The sequence below is a fragment of the Lolium rigidum genome, chromosome 6 (assembly GCF_022539505.1).
Source record: "Lolium rigidum isolate FL_2022 chromosome 6, APGP_CSIRO_Lrig_0.1, whole genome shotgun sequence".
NCBI lineage: Eukaryota > Viridiplantae > Streptophyta > Magnoliopsida > Poales > Poaceae > Lolium > Lolium rigidum.
The window spans coordinates 307,354,583-307,366,605 of NC_061513.1; positions in this window are offsets into that span (position 1 = coordinate 307,354,583).

Below are 12,023 nucleotides of genomic sequence, written 5' to 3' on the forward strand. Positions count from 1 at the left end.
GTATCACCGTTTGAGAGGCGGCGGGGATCGAAAGAAAAAGGCAAGTGACCAAATTTGAGGTGCCAAAAAAAACTCCAAGAAAAGAAAGTTTTATAGTACATAGAGGATGACATGCGGGTCCCATTTAGCAAAGCAGCGGTATCACCGTTTGAGAGGCGGCGGGGATCGAAAGAAAAAGGCAAGTGACCAAATATGAGGTGCCAAAAATAATTCAAGAAAAGAAAGTTTTATAGTGCATAGAGGATGACATGCGGGTCCCGGCTAGCGGCAGACGGTATCACCGTTTGAGAGGCGGCAGGGGATCGAAAGAAAAAGGCAAGTGACCAAATTTGAGGTGCCAAAAAAAACTCCAAGAAAAGAAAGTTGATTGCACATAGAGGATGACATGCGGGTCCCATTTAGCAGACGGCGGTCTCAACGTTTCCAAGGCGGCAAGGGATCAAAAGAAAAAGGAAGTAGCCAGAAATCGGGGGTCAAAAAAATCCAAGAATAGAAAGAATTTTGGTTCATAGAGGATGACATGCGGGACCCATGATCCCGCATCGTAAACGGCTCGATCGGAGAACGTTGAACGAGATGGCGCGATCGAGAAAAAAACAATGCCAGAGAGGCTGCCATCTGGGCCCTACATCCCTCGGCGGTGCGGATTTGCGTTGACTCGGCCGGCGAACCCGAGAATTCGCGATGCACCACGTCCCACCATACGCGACGTTTTGGCCGCTTTCGTCGGGCAAGGTGGCCTCAAAAACGAGAAAAAAAAAGTTTTGACATGCACCACGGAGGGACCAAAATCGTCGGCCATGGTACACCAGCAACCACGGCGCGACTTCAACTTCGTCGGCCATGGTAACTTTTCTTGTAGTGTCTAGCTCATCGGAAATGGATTCCGGATGCATCGCATGTTGCATGTGCGGGGGTGATGATTTTCCCGATATACCATATTGAGAGGTTACACCTCTATGACCTTGAGAAAATCATAACTCACTCTTTTCCATGTTTTCACCTTGTGGAGTGTTAGCTCTCGTCGTCCTCTTTCCGGCAAAATTGGTTTCACCGCAATCGGAGTTTCCTAGCTCAAGATATGATTTTTTACATTGCATCTTATTTGGAAAAAGGAAGAAAAAACGAGTTTTGGGCCGGCCGGTAGTACCGCTGATGGTACCTGCCCACTACCGCATCTGGCTTTCGAGCTTACTGGACCTGGAGCGGTACCAGGCCGGTACCAGGCCGGTACTACCGTATATTTTACGGTACCGGCCCGGTACCAAAGCGGTAGTACCGGCCCATCTTATTTTTCCTTTTTCCCTATTTCTCCCACCCGCACCAGGCTGCTCCCGCGCGTGGGCCGCGCCCACCACTCCGGCCCAACTCTCCCGCCACCATGCACCCGCGCCTGGGCCTCGCTGGCTCAGCCCCGCTCCTGGGCCGCTGCGCCTCAGCCTGGCCCAACTCCCACGCGCAACCGCTGCAGCCCGCCTCCACGCGCTCGCTGCCAGGCCGCCCCCGCCTCCACTCAGCCCAGCTCGCCACCGCCGCTTGCGATCGGGAGAGCCCCGCGTTGACCTCGCGCGGGAGAGACTCTCTGCTCGATTAAGGGTGTCAAGTGGGATCCCACTTTTGTCCCACTTGTAGTATAATTTAACTTTTTTAGTACAAATTTTGTCATCAAAATTTAAACTACATAGTACAAAATGATATCCCACCGGGATCCCACCTTGACACCCTACGCTCGATCCCTGCGCAGCCCGCCCGCACGCCTGCCTGTTGCGCTGCGTGCACCCCTGAGCTGGCCCCACCTCTGCGCTGCACTGCTTGCATGCAGCTGTTCTGCCCACTCTTCTCTCTCTCCTTCAGATTTGCTTCAGTTTTTGTACCAAGCGGTAGTACCGCTCAGCACAGCGGTACTACCGGTTTGGGGCGTTTTCAACTGTTTTCTGAGCAGTTCGCGCGCGAGCGGTAGTACCGCTTTGACAAGCGGTAGTACCGCTCGGGCGCGAATCTGACCGTTTTTCTGCCCCAACATCTATATTTCTGGGCCCCTATTTATACCCCTCTTCCACCTCCGACCCAACCACTTCTTCCCCTCCATTCTCTCTCCTCCATTGTTGACCTTGAGTTGTTTCTTCCTCCTCTTGATCCCCCCACTATTTCTTGCATATTTTTGGGGGAAAGGAGAGAGGAGATCGAGATCTAGAGCTTCACCAAATGAATCCCTCTCCAAGTGAGGGGATCTTGCTAGATCTAGATCTTGGAGTAATTTGGTGTTCCTCCTCGTTCTTCCTCCTTTATTCCCCCAATAGCTTTTGTAGCTTTGTTGGAATTTGGGAGAGAAGAACTTGGGCATCTTAGTGGTGTTCTTAGCCATTACATTAGGTGCATCGGTTTGGGTTCTCTCCGGGGTTTCGGTCTCGTTGAGGGCATGTTTGACCTTAGTGGTGTGTTGCCTTAGTGGCCTTGTTGCCTTTGTGGTGTTCTAGCCTTTGTGGCCTTGTAGCCTTTGTGGCCTTGTCGTCTTTGTGGCGTTGTAGCCTTTGTGGCGTTGTTGCCTTTGTGGAGTGTGGTAGCCTTTCTGGTTTTGGAGCCGGTTGTGGCGCGTTGGTATCTTGGTGGCTTTGTTGCCGGTCTGGCGTGTTGTAGCATCTTGTGGCCTTGTACTTGAGAGCCTTTGTGTTGTGGAGTTTCCTCAAGCTTGATACTTGGGAGTTTTCCCAATCTTGTACGGGTTCGGTGACCACCCTCAAGGGTCCCTTAGTGGATCAAGGCTTTCCCCCTTGGAGGAAAGGCTCGAGGAGAATACGGTGGCCCTAGTGGCTCATTGGAGTGTCTCGTGCCTCCACACCGCTCCAACGGAGACGTAGCACCCTTGGGTGTGAACTTCGGGATACATCGTCGTCTCCTCGTGCACCCGTTACTTCTCAACCCAAGCTCCTTTACTATGCGTTTTACCTTGTGATATCTATCATGCTTGATGCTATACCTAGCTTGTTATTACCTTGTTGCTCATCATGCTAGCATAGGTTGTTGGTGCTCTTAGGCAAACCCTTAGTTGATAGGCTTTGAGCTAAACTGGTAAACACTTAGTTTTATTCCGCCTAGTTTAGCTCTCAAGTAGAAGTTTTTGTACACCGCCTATTCACCCCCCTCTAGGCGACGTCCTAGTACATTCAGCGGAAATGGTCCCACTTGCCCCGATTCGAGCTACTTTCCGCCTCTTCCTTGTAGGCCTCATGAAACTATCCGCGGTAAGACCATGATGGAAGCTTTTTGACCGTAGTTGTGGATGTTTGTGGGCGGTGAGTTTGGTGGTGGCGAGGCCGTGTTATAGCCGGGCATGATCGCCTGGGGGTGGTCGATAGGGCTTTTTGGGAGAAATCCTTGTTTGCATGCCTAACACCAAAACGGTGCCACCCGCACACGGGTGGCACCATTCCTTCTTGGAGCACATTGGGGCTACCCTTCTTCCACTTCCATCCGTGTGCCGACGGAAACCCTAGGACTATTTGATTTGGGCAGGAGCGGTCGCTTTCCTTCTTGAAGGTGCTGCTTGGTACGTGACGATCCGGTGCTCGGAGCATGGTGGTACTTCTCCCTAGGGCGCTGTGCATCTCTTTCATTTAATCTATCAGTCTCCATTTTTTCTTCTTTTCTTTGGTTGGGTGTGTGTTTTCTTCTGCCAAGTATTGTCATTATTTCTAAGAATTTGTGGTTGTATCGTGTGGTTGCTATATTAACATAGCAGAATGAAATGATGTTTCGAGGAGGAGACCCGTGGTGCCAACTTACATGAGGGATTGCATTTCTCCACTCACCTCTTCATCTACATCAGAACACATAAACGAGGCGAGCTTTCACGTTGCTAAATAATTTACAGCGGTCTGAGCCTTATCTAATACCATGAGGTAATCAACTAATTGGCTGGTGATCAGTCGTGTTTGTGAGTGTGAAGCTGGTGCTGGATTGCGTGGCGACGTTCCTGGTGGCGGGGTGAATCTGGAACTGGAGAGCGTGGCAATGTTCCTTGCTTGTGAAGCTGGGGTGCAGGCGCACGGCTGCCGTTCCCTTTCCTACTGGAGCTCCTCGCATCCTCCGTCCTCATGATAGCTATCGCCAATTCATTCTATTGCGTGCAGAGCAAGGAGGTACATGATTCATATGCATCAAAAAATTCTTTGATTGGAACACAAGAAAATGAACCTTTCTTATAATCTCGAGTTCAATAAAAGCTATAAAATATACTCTAAAGAAATTTCTAGCAAGAAGAGCAATGCCTTTGTTGAACGCCGGGTAAGAGCTCTGTAGATGTACACCTTTTGAATCATTCCCACAAATGAAAATGCCTTTTGAATCAAATATGACCTATCTAGATGTAAACCTTTTGAATAATTCGTGCAAACAAAAGCCTTTTGAATCATGTAAACCTTTTGAACCATCCCCGTAAAGAAAACCTTTTGAAACGAACATTACCTAAAAGTCAGGAGGGAAGCTCCACATTGGACAATTTTTGCTATCCTTAATGTATCCTACCGAGGGAATTTGCTCCTTGCATTCACCATTGCCTTCCGATTTCGTGTCTTTCCTGCAATAGATATAGTCACCATTTTCTGAGCATTCCAAGTGTTGTTTTCCAGTTGAGCTCTAGGTGCTTGTTACTTTGAGTAGTAGATGTGGTTTTTCTTTACAATGCCGCGCCCGCCAGTTTGTACATGCACCATCCGGGAGGAGCATGTTTGCCCCAAGAACAATGCAAAATCTCCCAAGGTACACACCACCTTTTGTTCATAGCGGTGTTCATCTTTGGCAGCAAGTTCAAACACCTTTTAAAAGGCTCGCGGTTTCGCATCCACGGGGTCATCACCGCCATCGCCAACTTATCATGTAATCTGAAGATATAGGTGGTGAACTTCTTGGTGTTATTAGGACTGTCGTGCCATTGGATGTCGAATATGTGGGCGGTGGTGGGTACCCCATCTTTGCTAACACCGATGTCAAACTTGAACAATTTTTCACTAGGCCGCATCAGGCCATAGTGGTCCCCACGGTAGAATACAACATCCCTAAACTCCTCAGTGTCGCATCCAAGGATCGTCCACACTTCATATGGAAAGCCAACCCTGCACAACGCCACCTTGCCTTGGTCGGTGGTCAAGGCGGAAAGGATGCAGCCGCTCCTGGTGGCAAGGAATGCACCACCTTTTGTTCATAGTTAATTAACTAATCGGTTGGTAATCAATCGTGTTCGTGTGCGTGAAGTTGGTGCTGGAGGACGTGGCGATGTTCCTGGTGGCGGGGTGAATCTGGTGCTGGAGGATGTGGCGACGTTCCTTGTGCCGGGGTGAATCTATTGCTGGAGGGTGTGACAACATTCCTTGCGCATGAATCTGGTGTTGGGGTGCCGGTGCAGGGCTACCGTTCCCTTTCCCCTGGAACCCTCGTATCCGCCGTCCTCATGATCTCCCTCGCCAAGCCATTCCATTGCGTGCAAAGCAAGGCGGTGAGAGGTATGACATCGGAGCCGCGGTGGGGACGCTGGGGTTGGTGATCAGGATGGAGTTGGGAGGGCCGATGGACACGGTGAGGAGCCTGGGCAGGGCTATGCATCAAAACTTGTTTGATTGCAACACACACAGGAAAATGAATCTTTCTAATAATCTCTAGTTCAATAAAAGCTATAAAATATACTCCAAAGAAATTTCTAGCAAGAACAACAATGCCTTTGCTGAACGCGGGGTAAGAGCTCTCTAGATGTACACCTTTTGAATCATTACCGAAAATAAAAATGCCTTTTGAATCAAACATGTCCTATCTAGATGTAAAACTTTTGAATAATCCCTGCAAACAAAACCCTTTTGAATCATGTAAACCTTTTGAATCATCCTGGTAAACAAAACCTTTTCAATCAAACATGACCTAGAAGTCAGGAGGGAAGCACCACATTATTGGACAATTTTTGCTATCCGTGATGTATCCTACCGAGGGAATTTGCTCCTTGCATTCGTCATTGCCTCCCGGTTTCGTGTCTTTCCTGCAGTAGATATAGTCACCATTTTCCGAGCTCGCGAAGTACTGGGTTTCCCAGAGCTCTAGTTGCTCATTACTTATCGTATAGCTATACTTTGAGTAGTAGATGTGGTTTTTCTTTACAATGCCGCGCCCGCCAGTTTGTACATGCACCATCCGGGAGGAGCATGTTTGCCCCAAGAACAACGCGAAATCTCCCAAGGTACGCACCTCCTTCTGTTCATAGTGGCGTGCATCTTTGGTCGCAAGTTCAAAGACCTTGAAGAAAGGCTTGCGGTTTCGCGTCCATGGGGTCATCACCGCCATCGCCAACTTACCATGTAATCCGAAGATGTAGGTGGTGAACTTCTTTGTGCTATTAGGACTGCCATGCCATTGGATGTCGAATAGGTGGGCGGTGGTGGGCGCCCCATCTTTGTTAACGCTGATGTCAAACTTGAACAGTTTATCACTGCGCCGCGTCAGGCCATAGAGGGCCCCGCGGTGGAATACAACATCCCTGAAGTCCTCGGTGCCGCATCCAAGGATCGTCCACCCTTCATCTGGAGAGCCAACCCTGCACAGTGCCACCTTGCCTTGGTCGGTGGTCAAAGCGGCAAGGACGCAGCCGCTCGAGGTGGGGATCTCGGAGAAGATTATTTTCCGGATCAACTTCTGTTTTCCACGGTAGCCTTGCCATGCCATGCTCTTCTGCTTCCCGGAGAGTGCGACCTCGACACCGGAGAAGAGGTTGACGATCGTTAATGTCGCCGTGGCCCATATGTTCATGGCGGCAATCCATCCACCGTCATAGGTTCCGCAGAACCGCGCGTTGCGCAGCTTGCTCGGGACCGAAAGGCGGAGAACCTTGCCTTCCTCGGGGCAGTAGAGTTGCTTTCTCTGTCTGTAGAGTTCCCCGTACTTTCTCTCGCCCCAGATGTGGAGTGAGAGGACCAGCAGCGGGAGCGCCGGCGTCGCCAGGTGCCGAGACGCGGCGGCGCGCCACGATCTGCAGACGGCGGAGAAGCGGATGCGGCCGCGGTGAGAAGCGACTCGCGAGCGGATCATGCCCAGCAGGTCGTCCAGGAGGTTGGACCAGTCCACCTCCGTCGACGAGGTGTCGGCGGCGGCCATCTGTGCGTGTCGATGTTCAGTGCAGATCGATAAATTGCTAGGAACAGATCGCCGAACAATATATTGCTACGACTTCGAGTTTAACGTCACGGACTTGATCGTAGTCGAAGTCCAATGCTAGAAGGACTCCGCGTGTACGGGCTGAATCTCTTAGAAATCAAACAATTAAGGAACCCTACTCCTATTATAGAGTCATATACGATTTTTGATAGTACAACTTGTATTGGATGTGCAATTTAGTACCATATCTTATAAAACTTAAATATGTTGTACAACCTGCATTAAGTCGGAATATTTTTCAGTAGAAGATGACGTTCCCGTCGACAGCTGCGCAGTCTCTTGAGGTGCCTATAGGGTGTGCGTGCCTTCATAGGAGTTAGTGTGCACGTATGTGTAAGCGTCTTTGATTGTACTATGTTTCGCAAAAAAAAAAGGTTGTCATCTCTAGATTGACTTGGTACCAATTTGCTCCCTTAATACAAGTTGTAGTACCACAGGTTCACGTTTTGCAAGATGTTGTACTAAATTGCACATCTGATACAAGTTGTGGTATCAAAAGTGTATATAACTCTTAATTATATGTCGCTAAAAAAACATAATGCTACTTTCTATGTACATGCATATCAGCAAATGAGGAATTGAATCCAAGAAGAAAGCAAAAGGCTCGTTTAGATATTTTATGAAATTTCCAATATGCCAAGAGTTCAAAGAGAAAGAAAAGAGAGGGAAGGAATTTGCAACATTTGAAAAAAAATTGATTTTTTTTTTTTGACAAACACATGTAGATGATATGATGCATGATGTTGACATTACAGCAACACGGGAAACGAAACAACGGGAAAAACTACAGTATTAGGTTTTTCTGTATCGTTATAGGAGGTAACATGCATTGACATGATTCAGACCATGGTATGCAGCACGAAACTAAAATCATTTGGGTTAGTCATGCATTTTTTTGGTCCGGACCTGCTGGGCCTGTGTTCTGAAGCATGTAATGTAAGTTGATTTTGTTTTAGGAAACCGAGTATATATGCAGATGCTTACAAATAGGTACATAACTTTGATAGAGGTCTTTTCAAAGTTGGTGATGAAACTACCGTTCGATTTTGGAAAGATATTTGGTTAGGTTTATGCCCACTTACTCATCAATATCCTTCTTTATATAACATTGCACAACGGAGACACGTCTCCGTCGCAAATGTGTTGTCCTCAAACCCTATTAACATGGGTTTCACACGGCGTTTAATTGGCAACAAATGGGACTCTTGGGTACATTTATGCCGCATACTAAATAGAGGTACATTTAAATGAGGAGCCTGATTCTTTTGTCTGGACATTGACCCCTTTAGGATCATTTACCGTTAAATCAATGTACGTGGACTTAATGAATGGACATACTCATTTTCTTAGAAAATACCTATGAAAACTGAAAATCCCATTAAAGATAAAAGTTTTTATGTGGTTCCTAAATAAGAAAGTACTTCTCATACGGGATAATTTAGCTAAAATGAATTGGAATGGGAGTACGAAATGTTATTTCTGTGACTCGCAGGAGACCGTGAATCATCTTTTTATCTCATGTCCTTTTGCTAAACTAGTCTAGCGTGTTGTCCATGCTACTTTTGGTATCTCACTACGAACTAATATTACCAATTTATTTGGAAATTGGTTGAATGGTATAGTGCTAAAACTAAGGCTAAAATTTGCATTGGTGTTTTAGCTTTAAATTGGGCGATATGGAACTGTTGAGATAATATTGTTTTTAACATAGAGGACTCTACAAAAAAAATTGCAGGTTGGATGTACAATGGATTCATCTATGGCGTTTTCTCTCCCCGAAGGATCAGCCGGAGTGTATGGTTAGTTAGTTACTGGATGCAACCGGCTGCTGATGGTTGCTCAGGATATCGTCTACCAGGCTAAATGGCGGCATACTAATAGATTGCAAGATGTCTAGACTAGACAATCACCCGTTCTTTTTCGATGGTTGATTTTTGTATTGACCCTCTCTGACCCATAAGATGTAAGCACTGAATTGAATAATAATAAAATGATGTGTGCATCAACTGATGTAGAGGCCGTGGCATTTCCGATTTCGAAAAAAATAGGTACATAAATTGTCCTCTATGAAAACACACACACCCTCTAATCCTATGAGAACCTTCGAGAGGCTGAGTTTAAGAAACTGATCCAATGGATCTGGCCACTGAAGAAGTCACCATAGGCGTCTCGCTATTGAAGGCAATGTCACCTACTGCTGAATAATATTCTATTATTTGTTTCGGCGATTGGATGACATTTGTTTCATTCATTTATTACATTATTTAATATGAGATGGTTATGTTATGTTCTGGAATGTTTATGTGTCTACTTACTTAATGATGCATCTTCCTCGCCCTATTATATTAATTAGACACTATATTTTAGAACATGTGTGGCGCCCAAATGGATTAAACGTACCTTGCCGATAGCGGCACCACCAATACCATCTTCAGAGAAACAAAGTACTTCAAGTCTATAAATAAAAATCTAGGGAAATATTATGACCAACCGGTTGCGGTCCGAACATAGTTGGTTCCGGAAGAGCTATTATTATACTCCCCATGGGCACAACTTTGATCATTACTGAAGCATTGCTGTACCTGGATCGACTCGTACTCTCTTAAGTTTTAAAGATATACACGCAAATGTTTCCACATGGAAACTGGTGATGATAACAATGGTAAGGAGTACCTACTCATCACCAAGCGCGACGAAAATGGTAAACATGTGGTTGAAAGGCTTCCTTCATTTGCTACGGGTTGTACTACACCAAGATCGTAGCACCCCTGTGTACACTACCCTTAAAATTGTCTTCCGAAGCTCTGAACTATTCTGTCTATGGGATGATAGACAAGGCCACCCTGATCTTAGGATGATAATAAATATAATAAACAACTCGAATGGTCATATTGTCAATGTAAAAAAATTCCCGAATCCTGATGATTTCATATGCTCCGCATGCGCCACGGGGGAATTAATCATTAGACCACCCCCTAAAGGTAAATGATGAAATTCCCGCATTGCTGCAGCGTATTCAAGGGGACATATGCGGTCCCATTCAGCCCCTCTCGGGGTCGTTTAGGTACTTCATGGTGCTCATCGATGATTCCTCTAAATGGTCCAATGTTTGCCTGCTGTCAACAAGGAACCATGCTTTTGCAAAGTTGATCTCACAAATCATACAATATGGAATAAATTCCTTGATCATCGTATTAAGTATATTTAAATGGACAACCCTGGATAATTTAGTTCAAAAGTGTTCGATGATTATTGCATGGCAACAGGAATCAAAGTTGAGCACTCTGTACCGCATGTCCACACACAAAATGGGCTTGCAGAGGCATTTATTAAGAGGATTAAATTCATTGCCCGACCGCTTCTTCAAGGTTGTAATTTACCAACTACATGTTTGGGCCACACGGTGTTATACGCTGTCAATCTCATCAACTTCCGACCATCGGCCTACAACATCCATTATCCTATGGCACTTGCGCAAGGGTCGGCACTGGTTCCTGGATCGGCAATGGGACCTCCCCGTAACTCGGGGATATACATTGGTTATGAGACTGTGTCCATAATCCGGTTCCTGGACCCTATGTCAAGCGACTGTCATACGACATGCTTTGTTGATTGCATTTTCGACGAGGATCTTTTCCCGACTTTAGGGGGAGAAAATCAACCTCTTGACGATAAAAGTCGAGAAATCACGTGGCAAGCCACGGGGACCCACGCTCATGACCGCGCATTGTTGGCTCTAACAAAGAAGTCCAAAAGATAATAGATTTGCATTCACTAGCGAATCAACTGCCAGATCACTTTAGTGACTTAAAGACTGTGACAAAGTTACATATGCCCGCACGCAATGTGATACGTCTCCAACGTACCTATAATTTCTGATGTTCCATGCTTGTTTTATGACAATACTTACATGTTTTGCTTGCACTTTATAATGTTTTTATGCGTTTTCCGGAACTAACCTATTAACAAGATGTCGACGTGCCGGTTCTCGTTTTCGCTGTTTTTGGTTCCGTAAAGGCTGTTCGGGCAATATTCTCGGAATTCGACGAAACAAAGACCCAACATCTTATTTTTCCCGGAAGCATCCAGAACACCGAAGGAGAGTCGGAGAGGGGCCAGGGGGCCACCACACAACATGGCGGTGCGGCCCCAGGCCTGGCCGCGCCGGCCTACTGTGAGGGGGGGCCAGGCACCCTCCGACTCTGACTCTTCGCCTATTTAAGCCCTGGAGACCTAAAAACGCGATACCAATTGACGAAACTCCAGAAAGACTCCAGGGGCGCCGCCACCATCGCGAAACTCCGTTTCGGGGGACAGAAGTCTCTGTTCCGGCACCCTACCGGGACGGGGAAGTGCCCCCGGAAGCCATCTCCATCAACGCCATCACCTCCATCATGCTCCGTGAGTAGTTCCCCCTGATACGTCTCCAACGTATCCATAATTTCTGATGTTCCATGCTTGTTTTATGACGATACTTACATGTTTTGCTTGCACTTTATAATGTGTTTATGCGTTTTCCGGAACTAACCTATTAACAAGATGCCACAGGTGCCGCTTCCTCGTTTTCTGCTGTTTTTGGTTCCAGATAGGCTGTTCGGGCAATATTCTCGGAATTCGACGAAACGAAGACCAAACATCCTATTTTTCCCGGAAGCATCCAGAACACCGAAGGAGAGTCGGAGGAGAGCCAGGGGCCACCACACATGTGGGCCGCGCGGCCTACACCCTGGCCGCGCCGGCCTGGTGTGGGGCCACCCCGTCGCCCCTCTCCGCGCCGCCTCTTCGCCTATTTAAGCCCTTTCGACCTAAAAACGCGAGTACCAATTGACGAA